Below are 20,006 nucleotides of genomic sequence, written 5' to 3'. Positions count from 1 at the left end.
GGAGAGCAGACAGTGAGCAGAGGTTAAATGCAAGAAGTTGATAATGTAAAACCCTGAAAGCCTGGAAGAGATGAAATGCAGAAGTATTCCCTGAAATCACTGAAGCAGTGTTGAAATCTGGTATAAAAATGCCGGAAATACTGCAGAGCGGTTGTCCATTGTACATTTAGTCTCCCCTCTGCTGAGGAGATCACATTGTGAGTGGCTGACGGTGTATCTGCAGTTGGAAGTAGTGCAGGTATAACATGGCTTCAATTCCCAGAGGTGTGTGGGGTCCCATAATGACAGGACGGTGCCATGAGGAGGGCTGTGGGTGTTGGTGGAGATGGATGAGCAGTCCAAAGCATCCTGGAGGAATCAGTCCGTTCAGGATGTTGAACAGTGAGGGGAGGAGAAGAAGCATTTGCACGTTCCAAGTTACTGTACTGCATCCACTGTGGTCTCCCTCACACTGGGTACCAAACACAGGGAGGGCGACCGCTTCACTGAACACCTCATTCAGTCCTCAGGGGAGAGGCTGCCTTATGCAGCCTGTAACTCCTCATCCATTGTACTTACACCCTGACCTTTCTGTCTTTGACCTCTGACACTGTTGCAGTGAAGCCCAGTGGAAGTTCAAGGACCAGCTCCTGATCATCTGCCCACTCCCAGGGTCTCCTCCGTAACGACGTTGAATTCAGCCTTCCCCCAGTTCAGGAACTTGTTCCAGATCAGCTCGATCCCTTTCCATAACTACCTTGAAACGTACAGTTATTGTCTCTATCCCCAAAATGCTCACCAACTTGCCCAGTTTCATTTCTGAAGATCAGGTCCTGTCCTGCTCCTTCTGCAGCTGGGCGATCTACGTCCTGGCTCCAAACCCTGCTCTGGATGCACTTTAAAAATTCCATCTCCCATTGGCCTTTCACGTGAAAGCAGGCCCTGCTAATGTTGGGTAGCTGAAATCCCTTACTACTGTAACACTTGCTCTTACCTGCTCTGTGATTTGGGGGATATTACTGGCAGGTGACACAAACACTGGCGGTGTCGTTAATACTGAGGAGAGTAGTCTGAGGCTGTAGGATGGTACAGATCAGTAGGTAAGGTGGGCAGAGCGATGGCACAGAACACAGAACAGTACAGCACAGGAACAGGCCCTTCAGCCCACGGTGTCTGTCCTGACCATGATGCCAATTTAAACTGCACATCTGCCTACACATGGCCCATGTCCCTCCATTCCCTGCCTGTTCATGGGTCTGTCTAAATGCCTCTTCAACATTGCCATCATATTTGCCTCCATCGCCTCTCCCGGCAGCCCGTTCCAGGCACCCACCACTCTCTATAAAAAATCTGACAAGTAAATCTCCCTTAAACTTTTCCCATCTCACCTTAAAGCTATGCCCTCTAATATTTGACATTTCCGTCTTGGGAAAAAGACCCTGCCTCTCTACTCTGTCTCTGCCTCTCATAATTTTATAAACTTCTATCAGGTCTCCCCTCAGCCTCCGCCGCTCCAGGGAGAACAACCCAAGTTTGTCCAACCCCTCAGGAGGCCGCACCGGATGCAATAAGTGACACCTCCGGACTTGCAGGTGAAGCTGCCTCACCTGGAAGGACTGCCTGGGGCCCTGAATGGTGGTGAGGGAGGAGGTGTAGGGACAGGTGTAGTACTTGGTGCGGTTGCAGGGATCGGTGCCGGGGGTTATCGGTGGGGAGGGACGAGTGGACAAGGGAGTCGTGGAGAGAGTGATCCCTGCAGAAAGTGGAGAGAGGGGGTGAGGGGAAGATGTGCCTGGTGGTGGGATCCCGTTGGAGGTGGCGGAAGTTGCGGAGAATGATGTGTTGGATGCGGAGGCTCGTGGGGTGGGAGGTGAGGACGAGGGGAACCCTGTCCCCGTTATGTCGGTGTGGGGAGGGGGTGAGGGCAGAGATACGGGTGAGGGCAGCATTGATGGTGGTGGATGGGAAACCCCGGTTACTGAAAAAGGAGACCATCTCTGATGTCCTGCAGTGGAAAGCCCCATCGTGGGAACGGACACGGCAGAGGTGGAGGGACTGGGAGAAGGGGATGGCGTCCTTACATGTGACGAGGGGGGAAGAGGTGTCATCAAGGTAACTGTGGGAGTCCGTAGGTTTGTAGAAGATGTGTGTGGTTAATCTGTCTCCGGAGATGGAGACAGAGTGCTCCAGAAGGGGAGAGAGGTGTCGGAGACGGACCGAGTGAATCTGAGGGCAGGGTGGAAGTTGGAGGCAAAGTTGATGAAATTGACAAGCTCAGCACGGGTGCAGGAAGCAGCCCCAATGCAGTCATCAATGCAGCAGAGAAAGAGTTGGGGGGCGTTACTGGTGTAGGCTTGGAACATGGACTGTTCCATGTAGCTGACGAAGAGGCAGGCATAGCTGGGGCTCATGCGAGTACGCAGAGCTACACCTTTGGTCTGGAGAAAGTGGGAGGAGCCGAAGGAGAAGTTGTTGAGGGTGAGAACCAGTTCTGCCAGACAGAGGAGGGTGGCGGCGGAGGGGAACTGGTTGGGTCTGTCGTCGAGAAGCAAACCTCCCTCACCCACCATTCAGGGCCCTAGTCAGTCGTCCCAGGTGAGGCAGCGCTTCACCTGTGAGTCCCAGGGTGTCATTTATTGCATCTGGTGCTCCCGGTGCAGCCTCCTGTACATCGGTGAGACCCAACGCAGATTGGGTGACCGCTTCGTCGAGCACCTTCGCTCCGTCTGCCGCAAAAGCCAGGACCTCCCGGTGGCCGCCCACTTCAATTCCACATCCCACTCCCACACTGACGTGTCTGTCCACGGCCTCCTCTACTGCCACGTTAAGGCCAGATGCAGGTTGGAGGAACGACACCTAATATTCTGCCTTGGGAGTCTCCAACCTGACGGCCTCAACATCGGTTTCTCGAACTTCCGGTAACCCCTCCCCTCTGTTTCTCCCCCCCACCACTCCTTTGTCTTCCCTTATTCCTGTGGCTCCCTTCCCCTGCCTTGATGACCTGCCCATCTCCTCTCCTCCCCTCCCCCATCCTTTATTCCATGGTCCAATGCCCTCTCCCACCGGATTCCTCCTCCTTCAGCCCTTTGCCTCTCCTACCCATCACCTCTCAGCTTAGTACATCTTCCCCCTCCCCCACCCACCAACCTTCCCCCTCTCACCTGAACTCACCTGTCCCCTGCCAGCTTGTGTCCCTCCCCCCACCTTCTTATTCTGGCTTCTGTCCTCTCCAGTCCTGATGAAGGGTCTCGGCCCGAAACGTCGACTGTTCATTTCCCTCCACAGATGCTGCCTGACCCGCTGAGTTCCTCCAGCGCTTTGTGTGTTGCTCCAGATTCCCATGTCTGCAGAATTTCACTCCAATTATCAGCTTTTGCTGGTAGCGTTCAGCGGAGTGATCTGAGAGTATGTTTCATGTCTCGGCAGCTTTGTCCTGGTCCCACTGGACCTTGTTGGAGTTAGAGGTGGACAGATTCAGACATGAATTCCCAGAAAGGTTAATTAGACCAGAGGAAGGGAAGGAGATGAGGAGAGTGCACGGGAGACTCTGTTCTCAAATCAGAGCTCACAAACAATTAACCTTTAGAACAAATGTAGTTTGTGTAGGAGGGGAGTGGGTGATCCATCAGAGGGATGTGACTGGGAACATTTTTCCTAATGGTTAAAGACTTCTCTTTCCAGCATATTTAGCTTCTTGGGTGATAAACTGCTTAACCCTTTCTGTGCCTTGACCATTGACAACCAGTCTTGCAAACATTTGGGACCCAGTGCTTGAAGACTGACTCTGCCCTGGACGTATATTGTGATCGCTGCATGATAATCGGGTTCCTGCAGATTCCACAGAACCAGCTCTCACAGTGTAGGTTAGCACGTGTTCAGTTACGGTTCTCACAGTGTGGGTGTACCCACTCCGTGTGTGGACCCACTCTGTGTACACCCACACTGTGTGTACACCCACACTGTGTACACCCACCCTGTGTGTGCACCCACTCTGTGTGCACCCACCCTGTGTGTGCACCCACTCTGTGTACACCCACACTGTGTGTACACCTACACTCTGTGTATACCCACCCTGTGTGTGCACCCACTCTGTGTGCACCCACCCTGTGTGTGCACCCATACTGTGTACACCCACACTCTGTGTACACCCACTCTGTGTGTGCACCCACTCTGTACACCCACACTGTGTACACCCACCCTGTGTGTGCACCCACACTGTGTACACCCACTCTGTGTACACCCACACTGTGTACACCGCTCCTGCTTCCCCTTGCAGCCTGCAGTACATCTAAACTGCAGCCTAATCCAGGTGTGATGTCAGTGCTGAGCCTTATCTTGGGCTGTCTGCCGAGCTGTTCCCGATACTCCGGGGAATGCGTTGTGAACGTTTGCAGAGTGTGTAGCAGTCCCAGTGCTCCGACAATGGGTCAGTCGTCAGTCTGGGTCAGGGGTTAAACCTGCTCATTGATTTCACTTCATGTTGACTGTACAGATTAAAATCTCCTTTGATGTGAGAATCTTGGCTGACATTCAATGTGACAGCAGTGGTTTGTGCTGATAAGCTGTGTGTGGACAATGGTTGGTCACCTGGCAGGCAGCTCGTTGGAGCTGAAGGCATGGAGTGTTTATAGTGGGTGCTGTCTGAGAAACCCACTCAGAGCTTGACCAGTGGCTGGTACCAGCTCGATGGGCTCAATGGCCTTCATGCTACACCCAGTCTGTGAGCTGTTCCTCCTAGGGTGTGGGTTTGGTGATATGGTCCCCCATATAACCATCGTTACTTGTGGGATCTTGCTCTGCACTATGGCTGCTGTGACCGGTGATGGTTTTCAGAGTGACACAGTGAGGATGGATTGTGGGTGCTGTGGGGTTGCTCTTTAGGTACTGGGATGGGTGAACTGAGAACATTATTGATGCCAACTGTGATGCCTGTGCCGGTTGAATAGCCAGGCAGTGCATGCTGCCTTGGTATCAGGTTTGTGGCTGTCTCCTGAGGGTCTGGTCAGGGTCAAAAATTGGCTAACGGGGAGTTGGTGGTTCAGTGTTGGTACAGCAGCAACTGGTCAGCTGTGTCCTGGGCACGGTCAGAGGGGGCAAGGCAGGGAGATCTGTCTGGCACTGCCCAGCTCTCTACAATCCAGCCTAGCCCAGCCCTGCTCTGCCCAGCCCGGACCAGCCCAGCCCTGCTCTGCCCAGCCCGGACCAGCCCAGCCCTGCTCTGCCCAGCCCGGCCCAGCCCTGCTCTGCCCTGCCCAGCCCAGCCTAGCCAAGACCAGCCCAGCCCAGCCCTGCTGCCCAGCCCAGCCCTGCTGCCCAGCCCAGCCTCGCCCAGCCCAGCCCAGCCCAGCCCTGCTCTGCCCAGCCCAGCCAAGCCCTGCTGCCCAGCCCAGTCCAGCCCAGCCCAGCCCAGCCCGGCCCTGAAGTCCAGCCTCCCTCTGCCTTTATCTCCCAGTCTCAGCTAGTCAGGCTGTGATGGAATCTGTTGCAGGAATTGGGTTGTTGGTTAAGATGAACAGATGACCTGTGCCGATCCGTATTACGTACAACTAAAATTCTTCACCAGAGGCTGCCGATGTGTTTTAAGCAAGTTGATGACTTGGTGTGGTAGAGAGCCTGCGAATTACATGGCAAAGTAGCAGTCAGAAGCATTAGTGGTTAAGCCTCATTACTCCACTCTGTGTATAATGGTGTTAACACAACGTGAGGTCTGAGCAGAGTTGTGCCTCATGAATTCCTGACAAAAACCTCTGGCCGACTGATGCCAATTTGGGAGAAAACTCCTTAAGTAACTGAGTGACTGGTGCACCCTCACCAAACTACAACAGGGTGCAGAGTCTGCAGGTCTGGACCGGAGGGATGAATGTTCACCTGAGGGGGGTGAAATGTTCCTGAACTCTGGAGTTGAATCGCTGAAGCTCTGGGTATTGCAGTGTGGGATTGTGGGGAGACGGACGGGTGAACATTTAGCACAGGGTAGACCCTTGGAACCTGTAAGCTTCAGCTAGGTGCTGACCAGACTGAGGCCATGGTCGGGGTCAGCACAGGATGGTCCAGGCAGTGCCGATGCTGAAACTTCGGACAATCTTATTGCCAAAAGCATAAATCAGCAATTTATTCAGAGTTCCCTTGGGTGTTACAAGAACACCAGAAAGTCGGGGCAGGAGTCAGCCAGCAGGCCCTTCGAGCCTGCACCACCATTCAGTATGATCATGGTGGATCTCTCTGGTCTGTTCTTTGGGAACAGTGGAACCCGGAATGTTGAACACCCTTCAGCTACGTCTCCATGACTCGTATGTTGCCATCTATGCTGTCAACTCATCTATCTTGTTGCATTCAAATAAAGATGTTAAGCTTTGATTTTTTATAGTTGTACAACAGGTGTGCTCTGTGCTACACACTTGTGCTCACATTTCTGCCCCAGCCTGTCACATTGTCGATCCCCCCCCCCGCTATCCTGGGCCACCACTCTCATTTCCTCTTCATTTAGTGAAGCTTCTGTCCTTGTTGCCCTCCTCCCTGTAAAACCCTCTGTCTAACTCTGTGTGATTTGCCAGGACACTGGCCCCAGCATGATTCACGTGAAGACCATCCCAGTGGAACAGCTTCCTCCTTCCCCAGTGGTGCCTCCTATGTCCCATGAATCATTTCTCCCACACCGAGCTTTGAGTTCAGCCCCAAGCTCCTCACAGTCCTTCAGCAGAACCTCCTTCCATATCCTACCGATGTCGTTAGTGCATACGTGGGCCACAACAACCGGATCCTCCCAACTCTTCCTCCAGCCCAGAAGAAATGTCCTTAGCCCTAGCACAAGGCCGTCAACACAGCCTTCGGGACTCTCTGTCTTTGCTGCAGAGAGCAGTGTGTGTTCCCCTAACCAGGCTACCCCCATGACTGCTGCATTTCTCTTTTCTCCCCCAATAGGAATGGCTGCCTGTACCTGATGCTACAGGCAGTTTGACCCCTTCCCTGCAGTGTCCACCCTCATCCACACAGTGAGCAAGAACCTTGTACTTGTTGGACGAGGGGAAGGGCTGAGTCTCCTCTAGAACTACCCTCTGGACCCCTCTACCTGCCCCTTCTTCAGTCACACCGTTGACTATTCACCAATTATTGATGATTAATCCAAGGGATGTGACTGTCTCCTGGAACACCGTGTCCAGGTAACTCTCCCTCTCCCTGATGTGTCACAGTGTTCAGAGCTCGGACTCCAGCTCATCAACTCTGAGGTGAAGTTCCTCGAGCAGCCAACACCTGCTGCAGATGTGGTCAATGTTTACCACAGCGGGGTCCACCAGTTCCCACCTGTTGCAACTACATTATGTCACCTCGACCAGCCATCTCTTCTAATTAATCAGTTTTATTGACCAGGTTGTATTAGATTTCACCACTTTAAAAATGCAGAACTTGCTCACATCATGTGCTTGGGCTTAAAACACGAGTCAGAATAGCTGGAGAGAAGATAAAAGAAAAATACGGACCAATCACCCGTCCTCTGCCCTGTGTACTCACCATGGTCACACAGCACGGAGACAGGCCCTTCGGCCCGCCCAGTCTGTACCAACGCTCAACCACCCATTTACACTAACCCTACCCCAACTCATTTTATTCTCTCCACAGTGCCTTAACTCCCCCCAGATTCCTCACCTTACCTACACACTGGAGGCAATTTACAGCAGCCAATTAACCCACCAACCTGTTTGTCTTTGGGATGTGGGAAAACACAGAGCACCCGGAGGAAACCCACGTGGTTCCGGGAAGAACGCAGGCAGGTGATCTGTCTGGGAAGTCAAGTAGGGGTCAGACGTATATAGAATATGGTAGGGCACTAAGGAATATCAGTGAACAGAGAGGCTGAGGGGTTAAAGTCCTGAGTTCCCTGACAGTAGCGACACAGGGTGGGGAAGAAGGGGTGTGGCTTGCTTGTCTTCATGGGTTGGGACATGAAATGTAAGAGTTGGAATGTTATGTTACAACTTCACAAAACACTGGTTAGGTCGCACCTGGAGCACTGGGTGCAGTTCTGGTCACCACACTGTGGGAAGGATGTGGCTGCACTGGAGAGGGTGCAGAGGGGATTCACCAGGATGTTGCCTGGATTGGAGGATTTCAGTCTTGGGGAGAGATTGGACAGGCTGGGAGTTTTCCCTGCAGCGAAGGAAGCTGAGGGGTGACCTGATAGAAACATATAAGGTTAAGAGAGACATAGGGTAAATAGTCAGAACCTTTTGCCTGTGGTAGGGGAATCAGAGACAAAAGGGTTTAAGATGAGAGGAAGGAGTTTTAAGGGGGATCTGAGGGGAAAGTTTTTTCACGAAGAGCGGTCGATATCTGGAACGTGCTGCCAGAGGAGGGGGTGGAGTCAGCTGCAGGCACTATGTTAAGGAGGCATTTAGACAGACGGATAGGCAAGGCATAGACGGATATGGAGCTAGTGCAATCACATGGGATTAGTGTAGATGGGCAGAGGTCAGCATGGACGTGGTGGGACGAAGGGCCTGTTTCTGTGCTGTACATCTCTGTGAGTCGGGATCAAAGCTGGGTTACTGGACCTGAGGCGGCAGATCTACAAGCCGTGTCACTGTGCTGCCCCTGAGTTACACTCAAACAACCTGAAGACATCTTGCTCAAAACCTTCCCAGGCCATCCAGTCATACACTGGCCAACTGGGCCACACGTTGTCTGTCTGCATAAAGCCACCACGTCCAGGCCGGGCACAGTCTGTTCTGACAGGGAGGAGTCTGTTCTGACAGGGGGGAGTCTGTCCAGGTCAGTACTCCCTGTCTCAGCAAAACAGGTCCATCCATCTGCTCCACGTACAGACGGCTGGACCTGTCAGTTTGTCCAGACGACAGTGTCCCAAATACAGATGGCTAGACCAGTTGATATATGTCCAGACATTGTCCCAAATCCAGACACCTGGACCAGTCGTGTGTCCAGACCACGATCTCGCCGTGAGCCTCACCTCCTTGGAATGATCTGTAGTCACAGTCTGAACGTTACCAACAGGAGCAGCACATTTCTCCCGTCGAGGACGGAGGAGGTTCATCATCCCTTGGGCCTGCTCTGCAGGAGGAGGTCAGTTGAAGTGGTTAGCAGCGGATAAAGAGAATGCATTACTCCAGCTCGAAAATTCCCGGCTGCAGATGGGCTGACCTGATGCTGTGGGAAGTGAGGGCAGCCCTCTGCCAGACCTGGGCCCCACCTCTTGTCCTTGGACCCAGGAACGTTGCTGGTGGAAGATCAAGAAAGGGAGGAGTGTCACACCTGGCACCGCAGGCCAGTCAGCTGGGGACGCAACGACCTCAACAAAATGAATTGGAATGAGAAAAATGAGATTTATGAGTGAAAGCCAGGGTGGAATTATTAAAACTAATTGCTATTTGAGCAAGTTGATTGAGTTCTTTGAGGAAGAGACAATGAAGATTCTTAGAATTTATGGCATGGCAAAAAACCCAACTAAACGCTGGTGTTCCTGGTCCTCGCCTTCCTCCTCAAACTGTCTGTGGCCACCTTCATTCCCTCATCAGCTTACCTCTCCTTCCCTGAAATGCTCTGATATGAATTACCTCCACAGCTCACTGTGCTAATGCTCCACATTCTCAATACTGTCTGGCTGAAGAAGTTTTGGCTGAAGAAGTTTCTGCTGAATTGCTGTTGGTTTCTTGATGATTCGTACGCGGATGCCAAGTTCGCTCTGTGCCAGAGTGGAAGGAAAGCTCTCTTCGTTCATCACAGCCTGTGCACCCGTTCCTCCCTGGGGTGGCTCAGCCGCTGAGTACTGCCACAGTTCAGATCAATAGACTGGGGAGCAACTTGGAAACCCCTGGGATTAAAGGAACTGTGTAGATGTGCAAGAGACAGAAAGCAGAGGGAAGTGATGAACTGTTGTTTCTCAGACTGGAGGGAAGACAGAGAGCACTACAGCACAGAAACAGGCCCTTCGGCCCATCTAGTCCATGCCGACCTGATCTTCTGCCTAGTCCCACCTACCTGCACCCGGACCATATCCCTCCAAACCCCTCCCATCCACGTACCTATCCAAACCTCTCTTAAATGTTACAGTTCAACCCATATCCACCACTCCCACTGGCAGCTCGTTCCACACTCGCACCACCCTCTGAGTGAAGAAGTTTCTCCTCAGATTCCCCTTAAATATTTCACCTTTCACCCTAAACCTATGACCTCTAGTTCTAGTCTCACCCTCTAGTCCGAGGGGAGAAAGCCTGCATGCATTCACCCTATCTATACCCCGCATAATTTTGTAAATCTCTATAAGATCTCTCCTCATTCTCCTGCGCTGCAGGGAATAAAGTCCTAACCTATTCAACCTTTCCCTGTAACTCAGATCCTCAAGTCCCAGCAACATCCTTGTAAGTTTTCTCTACACTCTTTCAAGCTTATTGATATCTTTCCTGTAGGTAGGTGACCAGAACTGCACACAGTACTCTAAATTCAGCCTCACCAATGTCTTGTACAACTTCAACATAATATCCCAACTCCTGTACTCAGTGCCCTGATTTATGAAGGCCAAAGTGCCAAAAGCTCTCTTTACGAGCCTATCTACCTGTGGTTTCATTTTCAAGGAATGATGGACCTGTATTCCCAGGTCCCTTTGTTCTACCACACACCTTAGAGCCCTACCATTCACTGTGTAAGTCTTACCCTGGTTTGTCCTCCCAAAGTGCATCACCTCACACTAGTCTGTATTAAATACCATCTGCCTTTCTTGCTGTCCACTACGCCCCCAATCTTGGTGTCATCCGCAAATTTGCTGATCCAGTTTACCATGTTATCATCTAAATCATTAATATAGATGATAAACAACAACGGAGCCAGCACCACTAGTCACAGGCCTCCAGTCAGAGAGACAACCATCTACTACCTGGCTTCTACTATCCCTGGCTTCTCCTGCTAAGCCAATGTTGAATCCAATTGACTACTTCATCCTGAATGCCAAGCACCTTAACCTTCTGGAGCAGCTTCCCAGCTGGGACTTTGTCAAAGGCCTTGCTAAAGTCCATGTAGACAAAGTCCACCGCCTTCCCTTCATCGACCCTATGCAGAGGTGTTCCTCGCAGCTCTTTGCGATACATGAACAGACTGGGCTTGGTGTACAGCTCCATGTGTGGCAACAACACCAATCTGGAATAAACAGCACCAGAATCTGACACTCCAAACCCCAGTCAAATTACACGGGATCTGGCCTACATCCCAGCCCAGGTGAATATTCCCAAAAAGTGGAGCCGAAACTAAATCTGGATGGGCTCTGTTGAAGGCCTGGTGTAACTGAAGCATCATTGCCTTCTCTTTGTATCTCAGCTCTAAAAATGGATGGTACGCCAGCCGGGAGTCAGACCACACGCTGGCCGGGAGTCAGTCTGTACGCTGGCCGGGAGTTGGGCTGTAAGACACATGGGATCCACGGAGACTTGGTAGATTGTCTTTTACAGACAAGGAAATTTTGAATCCAGAGGGTAGTGGTGGAGGGGTCTGTGACCAGTGGTGTTCCGCAGGGATCAGTGCAGGGACCCCTGTTATTTGTGATGTATACAGATGATTTGGACGAAAGTGTTGATTGGCAGAGTTGTGGATAATGAGGCAGGTTGTCAAAGAGTACAGCGGGCTACAGATCAGTGGGAAATACGGGCAGAGAAATGGCAGATGGCGTTTAATCTGGACAAGTCTGAGGTGTGGCACTTTGGGAGGTCAGATATAAGAGGCAAGTACACAGTAAATGGCTGGACCCTTGGGAGCATTGGTGTACAGAGGGGTCTTGGGATGCAAGTCCATAGCTTTAGTCAGGCCACACTTGGAGTGCTGTGTGCAGTTCTGGTCACCCCATTGCAGGAAGGATGTGTGTCTTTGGAGAGGTGCAGAAGACGGTCACCAGGATGTTGCTGGATTGTGTAAAATAAGATAAGACTCATTTATTAGTCACATGTACATCGAAACACACAGTGAAATGCATCTTTTGCATAGAGTGTTTTAAGCAGAGGTTGGACCAACTTGGATTGTTTTCTCTGAAGCATCGGAGGCTGAGGGGAGACCTGATGGAAGTTTATAAAATTATGAGAGGCAGAGATGGGATAGAGAGTCAGAGTCTTTTTACTGGGGTAGAAATGTCAGATACTAGAGGGCATGGGTTTAGGATGAGAAGGGGAAAGTTTAAAGGAGATGTGTGGGACAAGTTTTTTTACACAGAGAGTGGCAGGTGCCTGGAACGAGCTGCCAGGAGAGGTGGTGGAGGCAGATACTGTATAATAGTAGGATTTAAGAGACGTTTAGACGGACACGTGAACAGGCAGGAAATGGACCATATGCAGGCAGATGGGATTAGTTTAATTTGGCATCATGGTCAGCACAGACATTGTGGGCCGAAGGGCCTGTTCCTATGCTGTACTGTTCTGTGCTGACAGGAATTGGACTGAACCCTGACAGTTGAACTTTACCCCAGTGAGAGTCAAACCCTATCCTGACATGGTGTCACTTGTACCCTGACGGGGACACCATTCAGACTGTACATGGTGACTGGGAGTGGGACCAGACCCCCCATGCTGTACCCCAACAGTGTGAGCGTGCCCTGAGCCAGTCACCCCGACTTTGCTCTGCGCCAGTTTAAACCTTGCAGCTTTCCCTTCCACTTGCTGAAGTTTGATGCTGGGATATGAAAGCTGATGTAAATGATTTTTTCTGATAAAGAGACTGGATGAATAATTTCTCAATGGCGTAATTTTTCATTGATTGGCCCTGTGCGAAACCTTTCACGGTGGCACGATTCTGTGAAATAGCTTTCAAAAAATGCCAGCCTTTTAACGTCAAAATTATACCACTGTTGATTTTCAATTTGTTTTTTAATGTTGCTGCATTGAGTCATTGTGGCAAACCATCAATGTATTTTTTGGTCTATTACATTAAGGAGATTTGGATCCTTTCTGCGGTTCCTCCTCCCTCTGACACCCTCCTTCCACACACACACCACCACCCCCCCCCCCCCCCCCCCGCACAACCACATCCCCTCCCGTCTCTCTACATCTTTTCTCCAAGCGTCCCCTGGTGAGAAATGAAAGATTAATTTAGTCTGGTCTAACAGGCTAATTACCGATACTAATTACAGCTAATTACTGGATAGGCACTGTTATTACTCTGTATGAGAGGAGAGAATTGCGTTTAATGAAATTAACACGGATGGCATGTTCATTCGCAGTGCGGCGCACCACAAAAAATTTAAATCGCTTACAAAATTGAAAATGATGGATCTTAATTCATTTACCTTCTTCTGACAGTTTTTTACTTCGCTCATTACAGCAGTGATGTTGCTGAGATGAACCAGCTCAGGCTCCAGGGCACAGATACACAGACCCCGATTACCCCAGGGCACAGATACACAGACCCCAATTACCCCGGGTCAGAGATACACAGACCCCGATTATCCTGAGGCACAGATACACAGACCCCGATTACTCCCGGGGCACAGATACACAGACCCCGATTACCCCAGGGCACAGATACACAGACCCCAATTACCCCTGGGGCACAGATACACAGACCCCAATTACCCCGAGTCAGAGATACACAGACCCCGATTACCCCAGGGCAGAGATACACAGACCCCGATTATCCTGGGGCACAGATACACAGACCCCAATTACCCCGGGACAGAGATACGCAAACCCCGATTACCCCAGGGCACAGATACACAGACCCTGATTACCCCAGGGCACAGATACACAGACCCTGATTACCCCAGGGCACAGATACACAGACCCCAATTACCCCTGGGGCACAGATACACAGACCCCAATTACCCCGAGTCAGAGATACACAGACCCCGATTACCCCAGGGCAGAGATACACAGACTCCGATTATCCTGGGGCACAGATACACAGACCCCAATTACCCTGGGACGGAGATACACAAACCCCGATTACCCCAGGGCACAGATACACAGACCCCGATTACCCCAGGGGCAGAGGAACACAGACCTTGATTAGCCCTGGGGCAGAGACACACAAACCCTGATTACCCTGGGGCACAGATACACAGACCCCGATTACCCTGTGGGGGTGAGAACTCACTGCCTCCCCCACTCTCCCCCTGGGGCTCTGAACTCCAGGAGGGACAGAGTTCCACACACCCATAACCCATTCACTAATCCCCTTCTTCAGAGATCCCAGTCCCTCCTGTAGAGATCCCAGTCCCCTCCCGTAGAGATCCCAGTCCCCTCCCGTAGAGATCCCGGTCTCTCCCGTAGAGATCCCAGTCCCTCTGAGAGAGATCCCAGTCCCTCCCGTAGAAATCCCAGGCCCCTCCCATAGAGGTCCTGGCCCCTCCCATTAGCGATCCCAGGCCCCTCCCATAGAGATCCATCTCCCCTCTTGTGGAGATCCACAGACGCACTGTCAGTCTCCACAAGCCTAAGCTTGTTGAGATAATCCCAGCCTATTACTGTATCTCTGAAGCTCAGCCATCCACCACTACTCACCGCCCTCAGATCTCCTTTAAGTCTTTTGTCTGTCACCTTAAAGCCATGCCTTCTCGCTTTAGACTCCTCTCCCTTTGGGAAAACACTGTGACCATCTACGCTGTCTGTGCCCCTCATAATTTGATAAACCTCCACAAGGTCCCCCTCAGCCTCCTGCACTCCACTAAGAACAATCCCAGCCTGTCCAGTCTCTCCACAATGTCCTGGTGAATCTCTTCTGCATACATTTTCTCTCTCTACCACATCCTTTCTACAGGGTGGTGACCAGACTGTACACAATATTCCAAGTGTGGCCTAACCAATGTCCTGAACAACTGCAACACTTATCATGCACTTACCTATGAAGGCAAGCAAACTAAACACCTTCTCCACAACCCTATCCACCTGGGTCACCAAGGACCCCGAGATCCCTCTTTATCAACACTTGTTTTGCCAGTAGTAGAGTAATAGAGTCATACAGCATAGAAGCAGGCCCTTCGGCCCAACCGGTCCATACTGACCAAGGTGCCCATCTGAGCTAATCCATATTTGACCCATATCCCTCTAAACCTTTCCTATCCATGTACCTCACTGAGTGCCCTTTAAATGTTGTTAATGTACCTGCCTCAACCATTTCCTCTGGCGGCTCGTTCCATGTACTGACCACTCTCTGGGTGAAAACATTGCCCTCAGGTTCCTATTAAATCTCTCCCCTCTCATCTTACCTGTGACTCCCCAACCCTGGGAAGCAGACTGCGCACATTCACCCTTTCTATGCCCCTCATGATTTTATACACCCCTGTAAGATCACCCCTCATTCTCCTAGGCTCCAATGAATAAAGGCCAAGCCTGCTCAACCCCTCTCTCCATAACCCAGTCCCTTGAGTCCCAGCAACAGCCTCGTAACTCTCCTCTGCAATCTTTCCAGTAGGTGACCCAAAATGCGTTACCTCACACTTGTCTGTAGTAAATGCCAACTGCCACTGTTCCACCCAGCTTTCCAGCTGATCTGTGTCCCTCTGTATCCTTAGGTAGTCATCCACAGCATCTATTTACCTCTGCCTTAAAAATACGCAGACACTGCTTCTATTGCCCTTAGGAGAGGAGAGCTGTTTCAATCAATTGCCCTCTCGGTCTTCCAAATGCCAGCAGGTTCAAGCCCAGCCTGTCCAGCATTTCCTCACTGGATGGTCTGCCCCTTCCAGCCTTTCAGCGCTTAAGTATCCATCCTTAAATATGGAGACCAAGTGTGTCTCTCAAGACAGATGTGTGTCTCCAGTGCCTCTCATAACTAAACATATTTTTATTTTCTTTTCCTCTGGCAGTAATCTCTAACATTCTGTTAGATTTCTGAATTACTTGCTGTACCTGTAAACTTGTGCCATTTGTGAGTCATGCACCAGGACATTACAGATCTGTGAGCCCAACATCAGTGGTAGGGAAGATGCCGGAAACAAATTTTGAGGGAGAGGATCATTGATCACTTGGCGAGGCAGGGACTGATCAGAGGCAGCCACCTGACTTCGTCAGGGCAGATCCAGTCTGACCAGTTTGACTGGATTGTTTGAAGAAGTGACGAGGTGTGCTGATGAGGGCAGCACGGTAGATGTGACCTACGTGGCCTTCAGAGGCTGACATGAGAAGCTGGTTCAAAAGGTCAGGGCCCTGAGGATCCAGGCCGAGTGGGCAAATGGGATCCCAAGTTGGCTTGATGGTGGGGGCAGGGGGGTGATTGTTGGGGGCGGTGGTTGGGGGAAGGGGGGTGACGGTAAAGGGGGTGGCAGTAGGGGGTCGGGGTGGGGGGTGGGAGTAGGGAGGGCGACAGTGGGGGGGTGGGGATAGAGGGGCAGTGGTAGAGGGGTGGGGGTAGGGGGTGACAGGGTGTAGGGGTAGGGGGTGATGGTAGGGGGTGACGGTAGGGGGTGGGGTAGGGGGTGATGGTAGGGGGCGGGGGTGACGGTGGGGGTGGAGACGGTGGGGGGTTGGGGGTGGATGGTAGGGAGGTGCCTGTGTCCCACGAGGATTGGTGCTCTGACCCCTGTTTACAACGTACGTGAATGACGTGGGTGTGGATCTGGGAAGCACAATCAGTAGGTCTGCGGATGGCATGGAGATCGGTGGAGTTGTTGATAACATGGAGGGTGGGTCTTGAGCTGCAGAGAGATATTGATGAGCTGGTGAAGTGGCAGATGGAGTTTAATCCAGACAGGTATGAGGTTATGTGTTTAGGGAGTAGTCATGAGGCGAGGACATACAGCATGAATGGCAGGGTCTCAGAGTGTTGAGGAACAGAGTGAGTACATCCACAAGGAGGTAATGTGGTTAGGACGACACATATAATACTGGCTTCCTTTGGTTGGGACACTGAATACAGAAGCAGGGAGGTCGTGCTCCAACTTTATACAACCTTGGTCAGACCTCAGCTGGAGCACTGGGTGCAGTTGGTCACCATACCACAGGAAGGGTGTGACAGCGCTGGAGGGGGTGCAGAGGGCATTCACCAGGATTTTTCACTTCAGTGAGAAAGAGAGACTGGAGACGCTTGGTCTGTTTTCCCTGGAGTGGACCATGAGTCCGCTCCACCATTCGATCATGGCTGATTTTTTTCCAACCCCATCGTCCCACCTTCTCACCATAACCCATGACCCCCTTACCAACCAAGAATCTATCAATCTCTGCCTTAAATACACCCAATGACGGCCTCCGCAGCCCTCTGTGGCAATGAATTCCACAGATTCACCGCCCTCTGGCTGAAGAAGTTCCTCCTCGTCTCTGTTCTAAAGGGATGTCTCTTTACTCTGAGGCTGTGCCCTCGGATCCTGGACTCTCCCACTGATGGGAATATCCTCCCCACATCCACTCTATCCAGGCCTTTCAGTGTCCGGTAAGTTACAATGAGATCCCCCTCATCCTTCTGAACTCCATTCAGTACAGGCCCAGAGACATCAAACGCTTCACATACGTTATGAGTGGAGGAGGTTAAGTAGGGACGTGGCTGAGGTATATATAATTCTGAGGGGTATAGGCAGGGGAGACTGCAGGAAACTATTCCCCATATCCGAGGTAAATAAGACCCAGGTTTAGGGTGAGGGGGAAGAGATTGAGAGGGGATCTGAAGAGGTCTATCTTCACGCAGAGAGCAGTGAGTAGCTGGAACACACTGGCGGAGAGCGCGGTGGAAGCAGAGTCACTGACAGCGTGTAAGAAGTGTCTGGATGAGCACAGCATTGCAGGCTGTGGGCCCAGTGCTGGAAGATGGGGTTAGTAGGGAGGGGAGCCCACTGCTCAGTGTGGACGGCTTGGGCCAAATGGCCTGTTTCCATCTGTATGATTTTGGGACTCCCGGATCCCTCTGTATCCCCTCACCATTTAAATAAGATGCTTTATTTTTGTTCTTCCTGCCAGGAGGGGCCCTTTCACAACTTGCCACATTATCCCCCATTGGCCAGTTCTTTGCCCGTCGGTTTAACCCGGCAGATCCCTTTGCCCCTTCAGCATCCATGTCCTCCACGGATCGCTGTGCACACTGCTTATCACACCGTGTCAACCGGGAAATGACCCACTGTTGCCGATCTGTTAGCAAGGCAGCTTTCTATCCAATATGTCAGCCCCTGCACCGTGAGCTTCTACTTCCTGCTGCAAGCTATGATCCGGCACCTCATTGCTCTGGTATAGTACAAACACCAGCTCCCCTTTATCCACAGCTTCTTCAAACAACTCCAATGAATTGGTCAAACCTGATTTCCCTTTCACAAGACCATGTTGACTTTGCCTGGTTTACCTCGAAAATGTCAAAGTGTTCGGTGATAGTGTCTGACAATTCCTCATTCCTAATAGTCACCTGGCCTACTCTCCTGCTTTCCTCTTGCCCTCTGAACGAGGATGGTCCCTGCCACGTGTGCCCACTGGGCAGTCCTGGAGTGTGGAGAGGGGCTCTGCCTGTACCGGTGACCCTCCTGCCCACGCTCACTACTTCAGCCTAAGGGATCAGAGTCACGGGCCGAGCCTGCACCAGCACTGGAGAGAGCAGTGAGACCCGGCTGCCACCTCCGACTGCTGCTCCTTTGGTTTCTGTTTGAGTCACTAAACCAGTTGGTGTGAGGCTTGTGATGCAGATCATCGTGTGAGACGTCGAGAAATACCTCAGCACCGTCTGAATCGACTGCAGTGTGGCAGGCGACAGAACAGTGAGCAAGTGTGAAGGGTGTCCGTCTTCCTGCCTCTCTCTCTCATTGGCAGGGTGACCGGGGAGCTGGTGTTTGAGAGTCACGGAGTTGTACAGCACAGAAACAGGCCCTTCGACCCACCACGTCCATGCTGACCATCGTGCCTGTCTATACTAGCCCCACCTCCCTCTCCGCCCGGCTCATTCCAGTCCCAGTCCCTGTCCCAGTTCAATGTTGTTCCTGTTCCTGCCTCCACCTCCTCCTCTGGCAGCTCATCCCAGACACCAACTGCTCTGTGTGTGTGTGTGTGTGTGTGTGTGTGTGTGTGTGTGTGTGTGTGTGTGTGTGTGTGTGTGTGTGTGTGTGTGTGTGTGTAAAACATTTACCCCCAGGTCCCCTTTGAACCTCCTCCCTCTGATGGGGAGCTGTGGATATGGGGATGGAAGTTTGTGAGCATGGTGGAGGGAGTCATTTGTATACAGGCATAGAGTGTGTATGTATTTGGGTGTTGCTGGTGTGAGCATTTGGTGGGTGTGGAATGTAAGTGTGAGGCTAGTGTGTGAGTGTGGAGTTGGTATGTGTGGGTGTGTGGGGCTGGGTGTGTCCGGGTGCGAGTGTGGGGCTTGTGTGTGGGTGAGTGTGGGGCTGGTGTGTGTGTGTGGGTGAGTTTGGGGCTGGTGAGTGTGTGAGTGTGAGTGTGGGGCTGGTGTGTGTGTGTGGGTGAGTGTGGGGCTGGTGAGTGTGGGTGTGAGTGTGGGGCTGGTGTGTATGTGGGTGTGAGTGTGGGGCTGGAGTGTGTGTGAGTGTGAGTGTGGGGCTGGTGTGTGTGGGTGAGTGTGGGGCTGGTGTGTGTGGGTGAGTGTGGGGCTGGTGAGTGTGTGGGTGTGAGTGTGGGGCTGGTGTGTGTGTGGGTGAGTGTGGGGCTGGTGAGTGTGTGGGTGTGAGTGTGGGGCTGGTGTGTATGTGGGTGTGAGTGTGGGGCTGGTGTGTGTGTGGGTGAGTGTGGGGCTGGTGAGTGTGTGGGTGTGAGTGTGGGGCTGGTGTGTGTGTGGGTGAGTGTGGGGCTGGTGAGTGTGTGGGTGTGGGGCTGGTGTGTGTGGGTGAGTGTGGGGCTGGTGAGTGTGTGGGTGCGAGTGTGGGGCTGGTGTGTGTGTGGGTGAGTGTGGGGCTGGTGAGTGTGTGAGTGTGGGGCTGGTGTGTGTGGGTGAGTGTGGGGCTGGTGAGTGTGTGGGTGCGAGTGTGGGGCTGGTGTGTGTGTGTGGGTGAGTGTGGGGCTGGTGAGTGTGTGGGTGTGAGTGTGGGGCTGGTGTGTATGTGGGTGTGAGTGTGGGGCTGGTGTGTGTGTGGGTGAGTGTGGGGCTGGTGAGTGTGTGGGTGTGAGTGTGGGGCTGGTGTGTGT

The 20,006-nt window shown here is 52.1% G+C and overlaps 1 protein-coding gene across 5 annotated transcripts in view; it reads left to right on the top strand.

Moving 5' to 3' along the window:
• agap3 (ArfGAP with GTPase domain, ankyrin repeat and PH domain 3) overlaps window positions 1-20,006 on the top strand; it is a 432,488-nt gene that overhangs the window by 331,276 nt on the left and 81,206 nt on the right. The window lies entirely within an intron of this gene.

This window comes from Pristis pectinata, chromosome 9, assembly GCF_009764475.1.
Source record: "Pristis pectinata isolate sPriPec2 chromosome 9, sPriPec2.1.pri, whole genome shotgun sequence".
Classification (NCBI taxonomy): Eukaryota; Metazoa; Chordata; class Chondrichthyes; order Rhinopristiformes; family Pristidae; genus Pristis; species Pristis pectinata.
The sequence above is the reverse complement of the archived record's forward strand: the minus strand, read 5'-3'. Positions and strand labels throughout refer to the sequence as shown.